The 19,007-nt window shown below is 42.3% G+C and overlaps 3 protein-coding genes across 6 annotated transcripts in view; 1 reads left to right on the top strand and 2 right to left on the bottom strand.

The window, feature by feature from the left end:
- Window positions 1-19,007, bottom strand: part of TYSND1 (trypsin like peroxisomal matrix peptidase 1) — a 1,185,869-nt gene that overhangs the window by 1,081,841 nt on the left and 85,021 nt on the right. The gene's annotated exons all lie outside the window — the stretch shown is intronic.
- AIFM2 (apoptosis inducing factor mitochondria associated 2) overlaps window positions 1-19,007 on the bottom strand; it is a 130,029-nt gene that overhangs the window by 41,474 nt on the left and 69,548 nt on the right. For 2 of the 3 annotated variants that reach the window (XM_067025465.1, XM_067025470.1), the window contains one exon: window positions 6,096-6,782. The exons of the other annotated variant lie outside the window; for it this stretch is intronic. The gene's annotated coding sequence lies outside the window, so the exon portion shown is untranslated. Of the gene's footprint in view, window positions 1-6,095; window positions 6,783-19,007 lie in introns of those variants that run through there. 3 annotated transcript variants of the gene reach the window in all.
- The window catches only part of MACROH2A2 (macroH2A.2 histone), a 53,661-nt gene continuing 52,386 nt past the window's right edge, over window positions 17,733-19,007 (top strand). For both annotated transcript variants that reach the window (XM_067025471.1, XM_059053272.2), the window contains exon 1: window positions 17,733-18,226. The gene's annotated coding sequence lies outside the window, so the exon portion shown is untranslated. The remainder of the gene's footprint in view (window positions 18,227-19,007) is intronic.

The raw sequence follows: 19,007 nt of genomic DNA, 5'->3' as shown, positions 1-19,007 counted from the left end.
AATAAATAAAATGTTTTCAGTTAGAAATGTGAAGTTGGGGGAATTCCCCAGCAGTCCAGTGGTTGGGACTCAGTGCTTTCACTGCCGGGGCCTGGGTTCAGTCACTGGTCAGGGAAGTAAGTTGCGGCATGCAGACTCTTAGTTGCGGCATGTGGGATCTAGTTCCCCAACCAGGGATTGAACCCGGGCCCCCTGCATTGGGAGCACAGAGTCTTACCCACTGGTCCACCAGGGAAGTCCCTGAAACTACATTTTAAAAGAACACATCATGTACCTAAGATTATCAACCCAGAATGACCCATATCACAAAATATTCTAAAGAAATTGCTAAACTTAAAAAAAAAAAAAACTTTGGATATCTAGTCAAAACAGTAGATGAGTTATAAGAGAAAGAAAATTAGATTATCATGAAACATTTCTACATTAATATTCCTCCAGAAGCAAATGGAGAATATTTTTAAGATACTCAAAGAAAGAAAATACAAGCCAAATTTTTTTTTTTTTTTTTGCGGTACGTGGGCCTTTCACTGTTGTGGCCTCTCCCGTTGCAGAGCACAGGCTCTGGACACGCAGGCTCAGCGGCCATGGCTCACAGGCCCAGCCGCTCCGCGGCACGTGTGATCTTCCCGGACCGGGGCACGAACCCATGTTCCCTGCAGCTGCAGGCAGACTCTCAACCACTGCGCCACCAGGGAAGCCCAAGCCAAAGTTTTTTATAGACAGTAAAGGTAGTATTCAAGTGCAAAGGGCATAAAGTGTTACCAACACAAAAATATAGGGAATATTGTTCCTGTGAGAGCTTCCTGAGAAATATACCAAAGAATGAGCTTCAAACAAAATGAACATTTAACATAAGGAACATTTAACATAGGGACTGATGATAAGTAATAAACGAGTAGTCATTTATAGAACTAACAGCAATGAGGCTTAAAAGGGAGAGATTTATAGTATGCAATGGCTGAAGTACAAACGAGTAGATACAGTTTATTTTTAAGTGGGAGTAGAATGGGGACACAACATGCAAAAATTTATGTTAACTGCTCTTAGTAATAACACTGGTGATTGTAATATTACAATTATTCTGAGGTTGTTTTGTGTGAGTGAGGGATAGAGTAGATGGGGAATTATGGGATATTATATTTCTATCATCTCTTCTGTCCTTAAGAATCAAGATTCTTGGTGTAGAAGAGAGGAAATACAGATGTAATATAGAAGAGGTTCAATTTTACAATTCTGTCGTTATGAATTACAAGTATCAACATGAACTCAGGAGATATTTTCTCTCTTAAAAGAAAAAAATACGGGCTTCCCTGGTGGCACAGTGGTTGAGAGTCCACCTGCCAATGCAGGAGACACGGGTTCGTGCCCCGGTCCGGGAGGATCCCGCGTGCCGCGGAGCGGCTGGGCCCGTGAGCCATGGCCGCTAAGCCTGTGCGTCCGGAGCCTGTGCTCCGCAACGGGAGAGGCCACAACAGTGAGAGGCCCGCGTACCGGAAAAGAAAAAGAAAAAATACAGACACATACACACACACATAAAATCTTAGCTCTGTTCACTAAAGAAGTCTGAAAACAATGACCAACCTAATAGCAATGATCATCCCTAGCAGAGTGTTCAGAATACCATTTTCTATGAAAAGACTTCTTGGGGAAGTTGCTATTCCTGGTTTGGGGCAGGAAATATACAAGATGAGCCTGGAACATCTTGGCATACTAGATAGAGAGGAATTTATTAAGCTACTAAGGTGTTAAAAAGACTCAAAGCCAACTTGAAGAGGCTGCCACCAGCCAGAGATGGGGCAATTTGAGCTTCAAAAAGTATAATTGCAATTGGTTAAAACCCATCAATCAATGAGTTAATAATCATATTAAAAATGATTTTTTTAAACTAATGGGTCATCTTGAGAGAATGAGATGAAGCCAATTTGTTATCTTAAATGAATCATTTACTCTGCCTTCCCACATAAGCTGTACCATGGATAATCAAATAGTCATGAGGACATGTGTCTCTTTATAAAGATACTCCACCTAATAAATGAAAAAGAAATTAAAGAATGAGAATATCTCCATCTTGCAATCCTCAATGAATTAATACATTTAGGCATTAAGCATTAATGTTAACATCACAAAAAGAGAAACAAACAGGCATTATGTACCTCCTGGTGAAATCTTGCCAAAGGAATTGAACCCAGATCGAATCAGACCTCTGTATCTGGCTACCCATTTGCAGGAAATATAAAAGACTGGAGCAATATGTTGAACTACACCAAAAATATGCATCAGCAAAAGCCAGAGCATGTGAAATTATAGTCAAACAGTTCAGTTCTTCAACAGATCAAATGAAAGAAAAAGAAAAGGATGAAGAAGGAATCTGTATATTAAAAGAGACTTAAAAGATGCATAATAACTTTTTTTATGGTCAAGACTAAACTGTAGTTTCTAGAGATGTACCCGCGGGTGATAAAACTACAAAGTAGCATAAGGAAGCTATCACTACAAAAGTCAAGATAGGGACTTCTGCTTCTGATCAAGATGGAGTAACAGGGACCAGATTGAGCCTCCTGCATGAAATAACTAAGATACCTGACAAAATATATAGGGAAAAATCTGTTTTTAGATATTGGCTCTCTGGCTGCACAGAACAGTGATCCCTAAGATAGGGGAAACAAATGAGATGAGCTCTAAAATTGCCCCGGCTTACTGCCTGGAGAAAAGATCCAGGCAAGAATGCAGATAGGAGGAATCCAACAGTCTTCCTGAGCTGAGGAGACAAAGTTGGGAGTTCAAGGAGGCCAGGTGGCTAAAGTCCACAGGGCAAATTACAGGAGAGGAGAGGAACACATTGCCAGAGCTCCAGAGATCTGCAGAGAGCAACCCTTGAGTACTGATCAGCACATGAGTATAAGGAAACTACCAAATTGGGGGAAAGAACCACTCAAACAGAGAAAGGTGAACAATTTCTGGAGCTCACATAAATCCAGGGAAAGTCCATGATCTGAGCAAAAAACCTTGTAATTCATGAGGCATTAAGTAGTGAGGCAAAATCAGCCCTAGAACAAAAATTGCTCTGATCCCACCTAACAAAGCTTAAACGCAAGCCTCAGAGTGATCAAACTGTTTCCAAGTAACTTCACTGAATCCCAGAAGTGAACTCAAGAATATCTGCAGGAATGTAAAATATCCAGTACCCCACATGTTAACGTTTATAAGATCTGGAGCCAATTAAAAAATTACCAGACATGAAAAGGAACAGGAAAGTGTGACCCATAATAAGGAGATGCAGAAATGATGCAAATAGAATTAGTAGATAAGGACATAAAAAATTGTAATTACATTCCAATAAAGACATTTAAAAAATGTAATTACAGTACATGTATTCAATAAAATAGAGGAAAGATTGAGCATATAGCAGTATGAACAAAATACTTTTAAAAGACCCAAATGAACTTACAGAGATGAAAACTACGACACCTGAGATTTTAAAAACACACTGGGCAGGAGGAACAGCATATTAAACACTGCGGAAGAAAAGAGTAATGAACTTGAAGAAATAGCAATAGAAATTATCCAAAATGAAACAGAGAAAAAAGACTGAAAAAGAAAAACTGCAGAACACCAGGGAGCAGTGGGATAACTTCCAGCAGCCTAAAAAAGTACAATTAGGGTCCCCAAAGAAGAGGGAAAGGAGGGAGATGGGGCCAAAATTGAAGAAATAACGGCTGAAATTTTTCCAAATTTTATCAAAATTATCAAACACATATATCCAAGAAGTCCAGTGAACCCAAAGCACAAGATACAAGAATAAAACTCTACCAAGGTATATCATAACCAAACTGCTTAAAACTAGTGATAAACATAAAACCTTTTTTTTTTTTTTGCGGTACGCGAGCCTTCCACTGTTGTGACCTCTCCCGTTGCGGAGCACAGGCTCCAGACGCACAGGCTCAGCGGCCATGGCTCACGGGCCCAGCCGCTCCGCGGCATGTGGGATCTTCCCGGAAGCGGGCACGAACCCGTGTCCCCTGCATCGGCAGACGGACTCTCAACCACTGCGCCACCAGGGAAGCCCAACATAAAATCTTATAAGCAGCCAACAGAACAAAGATAAGAATACAACTAACTACTGGCTGGAAACAATGCAAGTCAGAAGACCATAGAGCAATACTTTAAAGAACTAAATGACAACAAAAATCTGTAATCCTATAATTTTATACCCAGAAAAAATATCTTTCAAAAACAAAAGTGAAATAAAGACTTTTTCAAGCATGAAAGAGCTCAAAGAATTTATTAGCAGCAGACCTGCACTTCAGGAACTATTAAAGGAAGTCCTGCAGATGGAAGGGAAATTATAATAGATGGAAATCTGGATCTATACAATAGAATGAAGAGCACCATAAATGGAAATATTGGGGTTAATATAAAGTGTTTTTCTTATTTGTTAAAATCTCTTGAAAAGATCATTGACAGTTTAATGAAAATAATGTATTATGAGGCTTGGAACATATGTAGAAGTTATAAATGATAAAATGTTACACATGGTAAAAGCCAGAATAGTGGTTACTTTTGTGAGAAGTGAGGGGTTGAGATGGTGATCCGGAAGATGGAGGGGCTTCTGGTGTCGGCAAAGTTCTATTTCTTTATTTGGCTATTATTATGAGTATTCACCTTGTGATAGCTTATATTAAGCCATACATTTGTCATTCTCTAGATATAGGTTTTATCTTATTACATAAAGTTCTTAAAAACAATATGAAGTGAATTTTTTTGAGAACTATATAGACATGCTTAGAAAAAAGGAAGGAGATTAAATAAAGTGTTAACAATGGTTAATTTATGGATGTTGAGATTTTGGATGAGAGCTACTTTCCTGTTTTTCCCAAAATGCCTATTATGAATATTATTTGCTTTTGTAATCAGGAATAAATAAATAAAACCAATAAATACTTTGAACTGAAATATTTTATCCACGAATTGCATACATGGTCCTCGGGGGAAAAAAAAATCATTCTCATGTCTTTGCGTCTTTGCTTTGATTACGTTAGTCCTACGCAATCCTATCCAAGTTGCTTTGTGGTGTGTGCTAACAGCCATAATAAACAGTAGATATTCCAAAACTTTTTTGTACAGAACTGAATTAAAGGCAGCTAAAAACCCATTTTTATCAATCTGCTGTTCTAATTAATAATAATATTTCACTGAGAGATGGGGAATGAGGAATAGTTATCACGAAGCTAGAATTGACAGTGAAAGACCCTGGGGATTTCTCTAGGAGGCTCCGGAATTGTCTAAAAGATCTTGTGATTGTTTTCTAAACAAGGAGACTGAGGTATTCCACTGACAAATTCTGTAGAAAAATCCCTGTATTTCCAGTATTCCAAACAGAAATATACAGTGTCTCTAAGTATCATCTGACAGAAACCTTATGCCTGAATTAGCTGTACCCAAAACCAGAACAAACGTAAATGAAGCCTGCCACAAACCTCTAACTGCACCAAAAGACCGTGTCCCAAGGGAGGAAAAATCAGCACAAGGAAAATACCAGGTTTGACTGGAAATCTGAGGACTTGACAAAGACATAGCCTACTACAAACTTAATTGCTCACAGAGCAAGCAGGAAAGTGAAAAATATCCCAGGAACATCTGTTGTTTGTGAATGACTAGGGTTGGGTCAAGTAAGATTAACCACATAGAATATCAGCCCAATAGTGCTTTCGAGAAAACACCTCACACACTCAAAAGATGAGCAAAGGAATTACAATGCACTTTAAAAAAAAAAACAAAAAAAAAAACGGAATGCCCAATTTGGTTATTGATTTGTTTTAAAAATGTGAAAATGAGTGTGGCAGCACATGGTACGTCATGAGCTCTAAGTATAATGCAGGGTTTCTTCAGGACAGCGGGATTCAAAATTTGGGATTTTATCTAACCTTGGAGCAATACATAAGACAATTGTAAATAGTTCCAAGAGAGGCATTAGGGGCTATTAATTCAACTGAATCATTAATACATATAACCATTTTAAGGATATATAAGTATGAGCTAAGGTAATCTGAACACTCATTCTGCTTGGAAAATAAAAACATGTTCATGTGAGGGTTAGTTTACAGAATTTATTCTACAAAATAATTGAGAGCATCAGATGGGTGAACATTTGTTTCTCTGGGTTATGTACTATAAGGTCCGCAACATAATTTATGTTACAATTGACTATGTGGGTTACCAAAGCAAACACAAAAATCACTGCAACGCTCTGCAATAATACATGCAGTCCTTTAAGCCAACTCAAAGATGGATAATATAGAACTGGAATCGTTTCCTAGACAGAGGACCACTAGCAATAACCCTTAATAGCCCAGAGTCTCCAACAGCACATTTAAAACAGGAATCCCAGGGTCTGCATCTCAGCAGGCACCATGGAAAGAAATGAACACTTTGGAGTAGCACATGAAGCCCTGCTATTCAAAACTGGCTGGTTCTGAGCCAATGGTTTCTCATCTCAATGAGCAGCAGCTGTCATAGCCACTCTGCAGGGACATCTTTTTGAAAGTTCTTAAAGATCTTAATTGTCACCATCCCCTCTGGCTCTAAGGAAGGTTCTTCTTGCTCACTTGTCATATTATTTGGGAGCACTCAATTTCATGATCATCAACGCAGAACAAAGTGGAGAATACCTTCATCTAATGAGCAGGATGAAAGCAGCAACCAGAGAGAGAGGCAGCACAGGGTACTAGAAAGAGACCTGGGCCTCTTGACAAAACCGGACTCAGAAGACAGGTGGCTGTGACCTTGTACAGATAAGAAAATAACTACATCAGTAAATGGTGACTACACAGTCCTTCAGTCATAAATCTATGAATATACCATAAGATTCTGGGTAGATCTACTTAACAAGCTTCTTTGAAAAGTATCTTTTTATGAAAATAAGCATGTGTCAGTAAAGAGACTGGGGCATTTTCATTTGTTCACATAAAACCCAACTGCAAAAATTCCTATGTTGAATTATTCTGGAGCCTATTCTAAGCTTTTTAGATGATACACACACACACACACACAATGATGGTTAATGAGATTAACTGAGGCATTTAGGTGGAATGGAAAGAACCTTGGAATCTCCATCAAAAAGCCCCAGTTCTGATGCCTGCTGGGCCACTAGCCATGTGACTTTGGGCCCACAGGACAAATTCTCTCTGAGGCTGTGAAGTAAGTGTGCCTCTCGCCAGAGAAGTCTGGAAGAGGAAAGGAAAATGTGCCCTAGGTACATTTCAATGATTTGTTGCAAAAGGCTGTTTATCTTATCTTATCTTATTCAAAATGCTTGTTTCAATGTATATCTTTAGTTTAATAAGTGTAATAAGCCATCCTGTTACACAGTAGGGGAAATAAAAATGCGGCTGTGTAAAGACAAAAGTGATCGTGTTGATGAGAGGAGCCGGGGCACCTGCTCCAGCAGGTTGGGAAGGGCTGGTCTCTCTGCTCCAGAGTCTCCCCGCCAAGCCATCCCTTGAGCACGCACGCACAAATGTCAGGGGAATCTCCCAAGAGCAGGCCCCTCAGGCTGTCTACTCCCCTATGCATCAGAAGCTCCAAGATCTCACTGCTTACCACAGTAAGTACCAGTCCTCACCCTTGTGTTCAAGGCTCCCCTTAGTAGGGCCTCACTGCCATCCCAAAGATACTTTCCTGTTAAGCTGCTCTCTGGGCACCTGCTGACCCACCAGGCTGGGACACTGGCCACGCCCCCGCCCCCGCCCCCGCCCCACCTGCAGCCTCTGCCTCCTCTCCCCTCCATCTGCAGAAATCCCATGCAGTCCTCCACATTCCGCTCAAATGCCATCTTCTACGTGAAATTCTTTACCAAATGGGGTTGCAGGAGAGGGGAAGCGGGAAGATGAGAGACAGATTTGCCACCACTTGCTAGCTTTGGCGTTGCAAAGACGGCGTACGTACGTACTGCAAAGGCAGGCACGCACAGGGGCTGGAGTCTGAAAACCAGCTTTGTTGAGGTTCCCTAACAGTGGCACGGGCAGCCTAATAAAGCAGTCAAAGTTCAGCCACTGAGGTATTAAATAAAACAGAGGCTGGGTGACCATCTGTCCAGGCTGTCACAGGGAGAATTTCTATGCTAGGGGAGAGGTTGGATTGGGTGACCCCACGTCCCCTTCCGCGATTCTAAGTCGGGTCATGGCCATGTGTGACCGTGGTTAGAGGCAAATTTTGCTTAAGGTGCAGTTGTGGTTCTCTAATCTTACCTACCTGTTCTAATTTTTCATTTAAAAAAAATCATATAATACATAAAATAGATAACTAATAAGAACCTACCGTATAGCACAGGGAACAATACTCTGTAATGACTTATAAGGGAAAAGAATGTAAAAAAGAGCGGATATATGTACATGTATAACTGATTCACCTTGCTGTACACCTGAAACTAACACAACGTTGTAAATCAACTATACTCCAATAAAAATTAATTTTTAAAAAATCACATAAAACACTTTATGAAAAGGTGGAAAGGAATAAAGAAAAAAGAAAAGACTTGGGAGTTGGTTTAGACATAGATGTGAATCCTTGTCTTAGGCAAGTTACATAACCTCTGTAAGTCTCACTCTCCTCATCTGCAAAGTGGGTTGATAATGGAACTATTCATACATGTTTATTTTAAGGAGCATATTAGTTAATACACATAAAGCAGTTAGCATAATTCACAGCACATCGTAAGCATGCAATAAGGGGTTATTATTATTCACATCATTACCATTATAAAAATGCTTTGTAGTCCCAGACACATGGAAAATGTTCAATAAATAATAGTTACTGATTTTATAATACATTTAGCTTATATGTTAAATAACTGTCATTTGATTTGATTTGATTTGGCCACGCCGAGGGGCTTGCGTCATCTTAGTTCTCCAACCAGGGATGGGACCCAGGCCTCTGGCAGTGAGAGTGCCGAGTCCTAACCCCTGGACGGCCAGGGAATTCCCTAACATTCATTTTAAAGATTCATTTTAGATTCACTTTAAAGCAAATATAGAAGGACATAATTACAAAAGCAGAATTTGATAAATTCCCCACCCCATTCTTAACCATTATTACCATTTTATAGATGAGGAAACTAAGACTCAAAGAGACTCTACAACCTCCGAAGTCACACAGTGGAGGAGCTAGGACCAAAACCAAATCTTTCAGGAATTCCCTGGCGGTCCCTTGGTTAGGACTCTGTGTTTTCACTGCCGAGTGCCCAATCCCACAGGCCACGTGGCCAAAAAAAAAAAAAAAAAAGAACCATATCTTTCATTTCTAAGCTCATTCTTCCTTCCGTGAACCATGTAAATGAAAAGAAAATAAGTTAGGAGTGTGGTCATATGACAACAGTTCACCTATTCACCCAACTGAGAGATGTGTTTCTTCCTCCACTGCTTACCATTTCTGAGCCTTTTAATTCCTTTATATGAAAAAGAGAAGAAATTTATTTCACATGTAATGAAGGATCTCCTCCAGTTAAAAATGGCAGATTGAACATGCAGTGGATTAGTCAGGATGCAGGCTCTACTAACAATGACTTAAACAAGATAGAGGTGTAATTCTCTCCCACACACCAGGGATCATTAGAAGGCCAGGCTGATAAGTTGCCCCACTATGTTGGGGACCTATATTCCTTCTCTCCTATTGCTCAACCTTCCCCGTGTGTCACCCTCTGCCGCAAGGCTGAGGATGGTTCACCACCATAACCATGTTCCAGGCAAAAGGGTGCAGAAGAAGAAGACCTGCCTCTTTCCTTTAGAGCTTGACTTGGAAGTTACACACATAATGTATGCAGAACTGGCCAGAACTTAATGACTCAGCCACATCTAGCTCCAAGGGAAGCTAGGAAATGCAGTCTAGCTAAAATTGGGGTGATTTCTTTTTGGGGGGAGTGGTTTAATAAAGGAAAAAGACATTGAAAAGCAGGTGAAATTTTAACTCTGTTATCTGTATTTATTTCCACTCCCTCCCAAAACTCCACTGAAATAATAGTAAAGGAATTTACAGACATAAACCCTCAAGGACAAAAAGAGTAAGAGAAATGACCGCAGATGAAAGCTATCAAATGTAATAGTAGAATAAAGACATTTTCAGATATGCAAATATTTTTACCCCTATGCACCCTTTCTCAGGAAGTTCCTGGAAAATGTTCCCCACCAAAACAAGGAAGTCTACCAAGAAAGAGGAAGACAGTGGATCCAACACACAAAAGGGGTGAAAGAAAGAGTCAAGGGGGTGGGACTTCCCTGGTGGCACAGTGGTTAAGAATCCACCTGCCAATGCAGGGAACACAGGTTCGAGCCCTGGTCCGGGAAGATCCCACATGCCGCGGAGCAACTAAGCCCGTGCACCACAACTGCTGAGCTTGAGTGCCACAACTACTGAAGCCTGCGCCTAGAGCCTGTGCTCCGCAACAAGAGAAGCCACCACAATGAGAAGCCCACGCACAACAACGAAGAGTAACACCCTGCTCTCAACTAGAGAAAGCCTGCACGCAGCAACAAAGACCCAACGCAGCCAAAACCTAATTAATTAATTAAAATTTTTTAAAAAAAAGAAGAGTCAAGGGGGTGGAAGAGGTAAATCCCTCATATAAATAGGTAGCATTCCTAGAAAGCAACCTGTACGGCCTGGAGTGTGCAAAGAGAGAGATCCAAGAGGAATGTCTCAGAGAAGAAGGAGGAGGAGAAGGGGAAGAGGAAAAAGAAGAAGGGTAAGGGGAGGAGGGGAAGGAGAGGAAGGAGGAGGAGAAATGTTACCACCCCTAAAATAGAATTCCATTCTTCTCATTAGTAGACGTGTATTACAAGAAACCATATCCCATTATTATATTTAGAATTGTATTAATAAAAAGTTGTGGAAATTGTTCTCTCTTGCTATATAAGTACCTACATAATATACTCCACAAGCCTAAAATATTTACTATCTGTCCCTTTACAGAAAAATTTGTCAATGTATGCTCTAAAGGGAGGAGTGAAGTTTTCTGAGAGCATGTAGCAGAGGAACCAGAACTGGCTGGGGAGGGTAGGAGCCCAGGGTGAGAGAAGACTCAGTGGGCAGCTATCTTTTGTCGCAGAAATCCCTGTGAGATGCTGCCAACAAATGAGAAGGATCTTCTCAACAGAAACGCACACACACACAAAACATCCCACAGCCTCAGTATCTTCCAAGAGCTCAACAGCGCTCCGTGGACTTTTATGTGTTCAAGAACTCAAGCTAAGAATTTTCAAGGAGGAAAACAGAAGGAGGAAAGGAAGGAAGGAAGGAGAGAGGGAGGGAGGGAAAGAAACAGCGGTTGAAATTTCTATGGGTAGCGAAGGTGTGAGTGGCTGAGTCTCCTTTGGCATGAACTCTCTTCCTTTTCACTCTGATACTCTTCTGCAACCCAAAGGAAATGGAAGGAATACTTAAGTGAGGCAGGAAGTGTTGTGTTGAGGCCCAAGAGTGGAATTCCTCTATAAGGGTGGGGGAGGGGCAACATGAGGGCTGCTAAGAACCAGACCTCAGGAGGCCATAGCTAAATGGCTGCAGGAAGCCATGAGCTGCCCCATCCCCACTGTCCCTGAAGCTCATGCTTCTAGAGTGCCTTGGCTGAATCAACCTCCTGCCTATGCAGGCTCCAGGGACATGCTGTGCCCTGGTCCACTACCCTCAGATCCCCCCAGGGCTGAGCTGAGACCCAGCCTCCAAATGGGAAGGTTGGCAGCCCAAACCAGAGAGCAGCAGCCCCAGCTGAAATCAACTCTGTTCATGAGCCCCAGGCTGGAGAGATCCCAAGCAGACATGACCTTGGATGTGATCTGATCCAACCACCTCATCATTTCTGATGTGCTTTGAAGTGTGGATCTTCGGGGCAGACAGGCTCAATCCAACTGTCCTGGGAGACTTGTCTACTTAATGGGGGTTCTGTGGCAGGGCCCACTTCCTCTCTAGCCCCACTACTGGGAGGTATTCATGGGAAATAAAGTGGAATGGCATCCAGGCACCTTCAAGGATTAATCAAGAGGTAGGGGAGGGTCTTCCTATCTTCAGAGCTGGGATCCTGGACTGTCAGCCTGAGAGACACAACGTATTTCAGTGCCAGCCTTGTCTCTGGGTTTTGACTTACATCATGTGAGGATTTTCCTAGATCTAAAGGGGAGGGGGACTTGCACTTTGTTGCACCAGCAGAAAATCCCCGTAGTTACGTTTACCAACATCTTGCCTCTGAACCTGTGTCCACTCTTCTGCCCAAGATCTTAACAGAGAGGAGTTAATGTGCTGTTGTAGAATCTGTCCCCTTTGGGGTTTGAATATTAAGACTTCTCTCTCCAGAGTCCCTTAAAAGACAAATAAGACCTCTGTCCACAAAAAGAAATCCAGGAGAAAAGTGGTGCTTGGAAGGACACAAAAGTAACTTAACTTTGGTTACCTTGGGAAGTGCAACTGGCTGCCTGGGGGACAAGGAGTAAGGACCCCTTGGACCGTCTACCTTTGTACTTTTTTGTGTGTCATATTCAAGTATTATATATTTTTTTTAATGTCTGAAAAATAACAATAAATAAAAATAAATAAAATGGAATATTTGGGGCAAGAACTTGGTTTAGCTAATTTTATGAATACTTTGGAAAACCAAAATATAATCGATATTAACTTAAGAAAGGGGTTCAGAGATAAGATAACCACTGACTCTGGTTAACCACTTTTCATTGATAATGTCAAGGTGATTTCTAGATCTATCACCATGCTCTGAGTTATCAGGTAGATGGCAAGTTTCTTCAGAGAAGAAAACATGCCTCTCTGTACCTCTCATGTGACCTAGCCCAGTTTCTTAAAAAGGGTACTTATTAAGAAATATTAGATTCCATTCCAAAATAATTATTAAAATATGAATAAATATTCACTGGAGTATCTCTTGTGTAGGAGGATGGAGACAGGGGTCTTCCCTTCTCTTCCATTTCTGTTTCTCCCAGGCTAGAGTCCTCTTTTCTTTTGGTATTAATGGTAGGATCTAATTTTCAATATGGGCTATCAGTGGTGCCTAGAGATCAAGTGGCCAGGGTCATTCAATAGCAATTTGTCTTCTTGTCCTCCAAAACCAAATCCAGGGCTTGAGTTCAAGCCCATGGTCCTATCATGCTTTTATTTTATATTCTTTTTCCAGAAGAAACATGTTTCTCATGCAGCAATCTTAATAAATGCAACTGAGCTCCATTTCTTGGCTTTGAGGTAATGAAAAATTAATTACCATACTTCACAAGTAATAGTTTCCACTCACAGCACTCCCTTAGAAGTAAATATATCATAAATAGTTACTATTATACCAATGGCTGGTGGATTGGGCAGCCTGTCGTCCATAAATCCTTTTTCAACAGACATGTTATTTCTTCTGGGGAACAAACAGATTTGTTTTAGATCAGAGAGTCAACCGACAGATGGCCTTTGTAAAAACACACCATTTGTATAAATAAATTATAGTTTTACGACGGTATTCTGCTTTTGTGCATTTGTAAAATCAGTGCCCCCATTCTCTAGAATGGGTTTAAATTGTAAAGAGCAATTTCATTTAGGTTTGAGGGCACATTGCACAGATCTCCCAACACAGATGCTAAGGTCCAAAGTCTCTAGATGCATGCTGCCACTTCCCATCACAATTGTCGTAAAGAGCTCTGCCTGGAAGTATTGGGATGATCTCCCAGAGAGCTCCGGCACTGAACAGAGCAAGATACCAACTGGCACACTCCCCTTCGCTCGGGGTTCTGTTTCCATTAAACTTAATGACATTACGTGCCTTATTTTCCTAACTACAACTCTGAATAATTGGGGCTGACAATGTATTTCCCTTAAAAACTGAAATATTTCATTTTCCTTTACAATATAGTTCATCAGTTAAATGCTAAACATTTGGTAGTTTCCTTTAAAATCCAAATCAGGCTTAACTCTGAGCCTACAGCAATCTCAGTGACTACACATCTTACAATGTACACACGTGTAACACACACCAAATATTTATTCGTTCATATGTAGATGTATATACATAGATATGCCTCTATACACACACACACACACACACACACACACTCATGTAAATCCCCTTTCCCAGAACCAAAGGGTCAGGACATAGTGTCAAAAAGGACATATTTGGGGAATTCCCCGGCGGTCCAGTGGTTAGGACTCAGCACTTTCACTGCCGTGGCCCGGGCAGGGAACTGAGATCCCACAAGCCGGACAGCACGGGCAAAAACAAAAATAAAGGACATATTTTGTTGTTGATTTTGAGAATCAGAAACAGTAAAATGTTTCTCGTTAGGGGACGAAGATGTTCATTTTAGCCAGAGATACCAAGAATGGGCTTTGTTGGCACAGTGATTGCCTATGTGCCCTTTCTTTAAGGATATTTATTCACTTCCATAAATTATTAAGATCTGAAAGCCACCAGTTCAGATCAAGGAAATAAATGTTTAACATTAATCATGTGCACTATTCAAAATATAACAACAGGAAAGACTAAGCATTTTTCTAGCTAATAAAAAATTTTAAAGTCAGATTGCCTAATATTTTCCAGGCTATAAGGTACATTTAGAAGCTGTGTTTATCTCTAAGAATAGCGGGGTACTGTTTAACTTGGTGCTTTGTGGGTATTCACAACCTCAGGCTCCCAAGTTGCTATTTAGAGTTATGCCAGTTGGTGCCTTGATGGAATTAATACGCGGTCTAGAATTGCCTAACTTACATTCAAAGAAGAGCTTAAACGAATGATTTCCATCTGTTTTTATGACAGTCCCAGGGAATCTCAGGTTACTTCAAAGGAGATCAGAATTCTCAAATGAAATTAATCTGCACATATAAATCTTATACTCATATACTTATATATGTCAGATATAAATATATACCTACATGACATAGCCTTCTAGAAGAGGATGAGGTCAGGAAATTAATAGGGTAATGGCAAAGCAAGATCTCAGAAGAGTAAAATGATCACGAATTATAATAAGTGTCATAAACCAGATTAGAACTAATCATGGAAAATAAAAACCCACTCAATTCACACAACATCATAAATTTGGATTATGAAAAAGTAAAAAGGTTTTGGCGGGCAAAAATCAAAGCTATTTTTAAAATAGATGAGTTTGTGGATGAATTACTAGTAGATCCAACAGAATATGAATCTAGTTGCACGGCTAATTCATATTTTTTCATCTCTAAATCATGCTACATGCCTGTCTCTAAGTAAAGAAGCAGTTCATCCTGCATCTCAATAAAATGTTTATGAGACATCCTTGTCGCTAATGGAGTCAACTCACAATCAATACGTTTATTCATAATATCATGCACACATACAGGTCAAGGGTTAAGAAAATATTTTCATTGCAATGGTAATCAACCAAACCTACTGTAATCAGCTTTCCACTGACTCCTTGAGGATATGTATTGGGAATGGTCCAAGAGACTTTCCACCTTGTGACCAATCACAAAATTCCTTTACTTAAAGCAAATGCACACCCCAACCACAGTAACAGTGAATTAAGAATATGAGGGTGCCACTTCCTAACTGTAGCTATGGGCAACTTTCTCACCCACTCGCTGCCTCAGTTTCTACACCTGTAAAAAGGAGAAAATAGTGCCCACCCTATAGAGTTGTTGTCAGGATTAAATGAGTTAGTAATGGTAAAGCACAATGCACAAAGTAAGCATTAAATAAGTGTAAGCTCTTATTAACAGTATTTATTATTCAGCTTGTCAGGGGCTCCCTGAGCTGGGGGCCACCACAGAACTCAAGATTCTTGATGAACTTATAATCATGTTGACTACTTCAAATGTATTTTAACTATACAATATTATCTCAGTGTTAAATTTCTGTTCATGTGCTAAGTGTTCAATATTAAATATAGATAATTTAACTAGATCTGCATATCAGGTTGCATATTTGTCCCTTATATCTCCTGAACACCAGATTATTTTCCTACCACATAAAGGGTTTGACCAAGCGAACTCTGTGATCTCTTCTATTCCAAGAACCAGAGTATTATGAAGCTGACATTCCCTTCTCTGAATTTCAACTACATCATCTATTTGAAGGAACCAACCAGTATGAAAGGGGAAAAATTCTGACTAGTAAATTTCTTAGACCCAGCCTTTCTCAGGAAGAGCATATAATAAAATGCTAGGATGAAACGAGTTACATAAAATCCACATAAAAATGACCATGAGTACCATTTTTATTGGGAAGTTACAGGGAGAATGTGAATCTAATATATATTGATGAATTATTCAACTCTATCTCAGTCAGCCTGGCTGATTGGGTCACAGGATAGGAGGATTTTTCAAGCACTCCCAGAAGGCTCCTGAGCCCTCTTGAATGTTGGCCTGGAGGTTATTTCTGATCTAGAATGGGCATCAGAAATCTATATAAGAAGGGAGATAGGCGCTTCCTCTAAGAAGGGGAAATCAAAACCATTATGAGATGCCTCAGGGGATCATTTAAAACCGTATAAATATATGTCTTGGGAAAAGAGGACTTCATCCTGACTAGATTGCTGACCTGTAAAGTGCCTGCAAAGACAAAGGACAGGACTTCCCTGGCGGTCCACTGGTTAAGATGCAACGCTTCCAATGCAGGGGGCGCGGCTTTAATCCCTGGTTGGGGAACTAAGATCCCACATGCCACACAGTAAGGCAAACAAACAAAAAAAAAGAGTAGGAAGGCGAGTGAAGGAAGTCCCAATGAATGGAGACCTTTGGGCCCAGGAGACTTTGAGAAGCCATATGAGATTTAAACAGAGAGGTTTATTTGTACCTTTATCCATAATCTTTTGGGAAGTCAAATGATTGCTCAGAAACACTTTGACATGCACCCAGTCTAATGTGCCATCTACTAATTCCATCAACAGCCCTGATTAAATAGTATAAATCCAGAGGAGAGTGGACTTAGTCTATTGGAGGCTCTTAGTCACCCCAAGTTTCCCCATTGCCTAAACATTTATAAGTTTATAGGCGTAAATACACATAATATTGCCAAATGGAAGAGGCTTTGAAATGCATCTATTTGGCCAATGCTGGAGAACTGTGTTTTGCTGTGGGTTTCTCTTTTGTGAAGACATCAAAAATTTGCCTCTCCTTTTGTTAGTCCTTTGACTCACTGAGCAGGAGATCAGAGGAAGCATGGATGGCCCATAGCAAGTTAGCATTTCCCGCTGAAATAAATTCCTTTGACTCACCCCCCCAACACACAGCCATGAAGCCCTGGCCAACATCTAGAGTTACAAAGGACAGCACTGGCTTCCAGTAGAACAGAGCAACTACTAACCCCATTTTCACACCTGATATTGTCCACCACACCTCTATAAAAATATTTTTTCCAGAAACTAATAGAAATCCTTAAAACAATAGCTTCGTGCCAGTCTTAATACCCACTGAGATTACAAACTAACACACTGTAAAGCAACTGAATTAAAAATTATGTCCATGCACACAGTCTTACCCATGAAAACAAACATCTGCTACTCCAAAGAACATGCAACACTGGATTCTGTCTTAATTTATAAAAAGCTAAGATGCAGGCATGGATATAAATTCTCAGTTGTCATGGCTATGGCCACCCTATGCTATGCTATCGTCCCAGTGGTGGACACAATCGTTAATGTACTTATTATTATTTAAGGACACGAGACCATCGAAGGGGGCATTTTTTTCCCTTTCACCTTCTAAGGCTCTCCCTAGAACTGCCGGATGAACGCCCACGCCGCCTTCCACCAAAGGTGGATCCTGCTAACAGGAGACTCTGGATCGTGACCATAGCGCCTCTGTCCCCAGCTCTGGGGAAAGCCTCATCTTAGCAAGTGGCCCTCAGCGCACCCAGCGGATCCGCCAGCGACGCGGAGGCCGCGCGGTTTCATCATTAATGCTCCTGAAGGACAATAGCTCATCAAGCCCCACCGAAAGCCCAGGACCCGTCGCGGAGCCTGGGCTGGCGGGGGATGAGGCTGAGCGACTCCTCCTAGAGGTGGTTATGTGGAGAAGGAGCAATCCCTTCTCCCTCCTCCTCCTCCCCCCGCTACTATCCGCGGCCCGGAGAACTGCCGCTTGCCGCCATTGACACGCACAGATAGAACCCAAAGAAAGGCAAAGAGTCCTGCCCGGCACCGGCGCCGCGCGGGCCGAACCTGCGCCCTGGGAGCGGCGCGCGGAGGGCACCGGGCGCCCGGAGCAGGCGGCACAGCACCAGGTGAGCCCGCCATGGCGGTGGCATTATTGTTCAGGGGGCTTCGGGGTCTGGAAACAAAACGCGCCGCGGGGGCAGTGCAGGGGCTGGAGAGAACCCCTGCCCCTCCTCACCGCCCAGCCCCTGCGGGCGCTCCCCAGAGAGCCGACCCTCCCCACACACAAAAAAAGAAAATAAAGAAAGACAAATTAATAAATCAAGCTGCCCAACTTGCCTCCTCAGGAAATAAAGGGGGGGGGCGTTTGCTAAAGAAGCGGTAAAATTCCTGTGGCCGGCGAGGAGCCGGGGGCATGTTGGGCGTTGAGGGAAGGAGGAGGGATGCGGGGTCCAGCCGCGAGCCCCGGGCGAGGCTGTCCCGAGGGAGCGGAGGGCTCCTGGAGATGCGGCGTTGGGGGCGCAGAGGGGGAGAAGGGAGGCGCCCGGCCGCCGAGGGGGACTGGTCCGGGGCGGTGGTCTGCGCAGGGGCCGAGAGAGCCCGGGCAGGGCCGCTCTGGGGGCCTCAGAGGGTGCCCAGGTCGGGTGCCGGCTGCTCCGGGCTGACAATGGAAGGGGCGCGGAGGCGCCGGGAGGAGGGAAGGGACCGGGGTCCGGGGGTGGGCCGCGCCGGAGAAGGTCAGGCCGGGGACGCGGGCGGCGGAGGCGTGGGTCGGGGGCTGGTGCGCGGTGAGCGGGGCGCCGCGGGAGGCTTTGAGTTCCCGGCCGGCGCGGAGGAGGGTTCGGGGCCGGGCACTCCCCTCTGGTTCCCTTTCCGGGGCGCTCGGTGCCGACGCGCGCTGAGCTTTCC

Source organism: Kogia breviceps, chromosome 2, assembly GCF_026419965.1.
Source record: "Kogia breviceps isolate mKogBre1 chromosome 2, mKogBre1 haplotype 1, whole genome shotgun sequence".
Classification (NCBI taxonomy): Eukaryota; Metazoa; Chordata; class Mammalia; order Artiodactyla; family Physeteridae; genus Kogia; species Kogia breviceps.
Note: the sequence above shows the minus strand (reverse complement) of the source record. Positions and strands in the feature narration are given on the sequence as shown.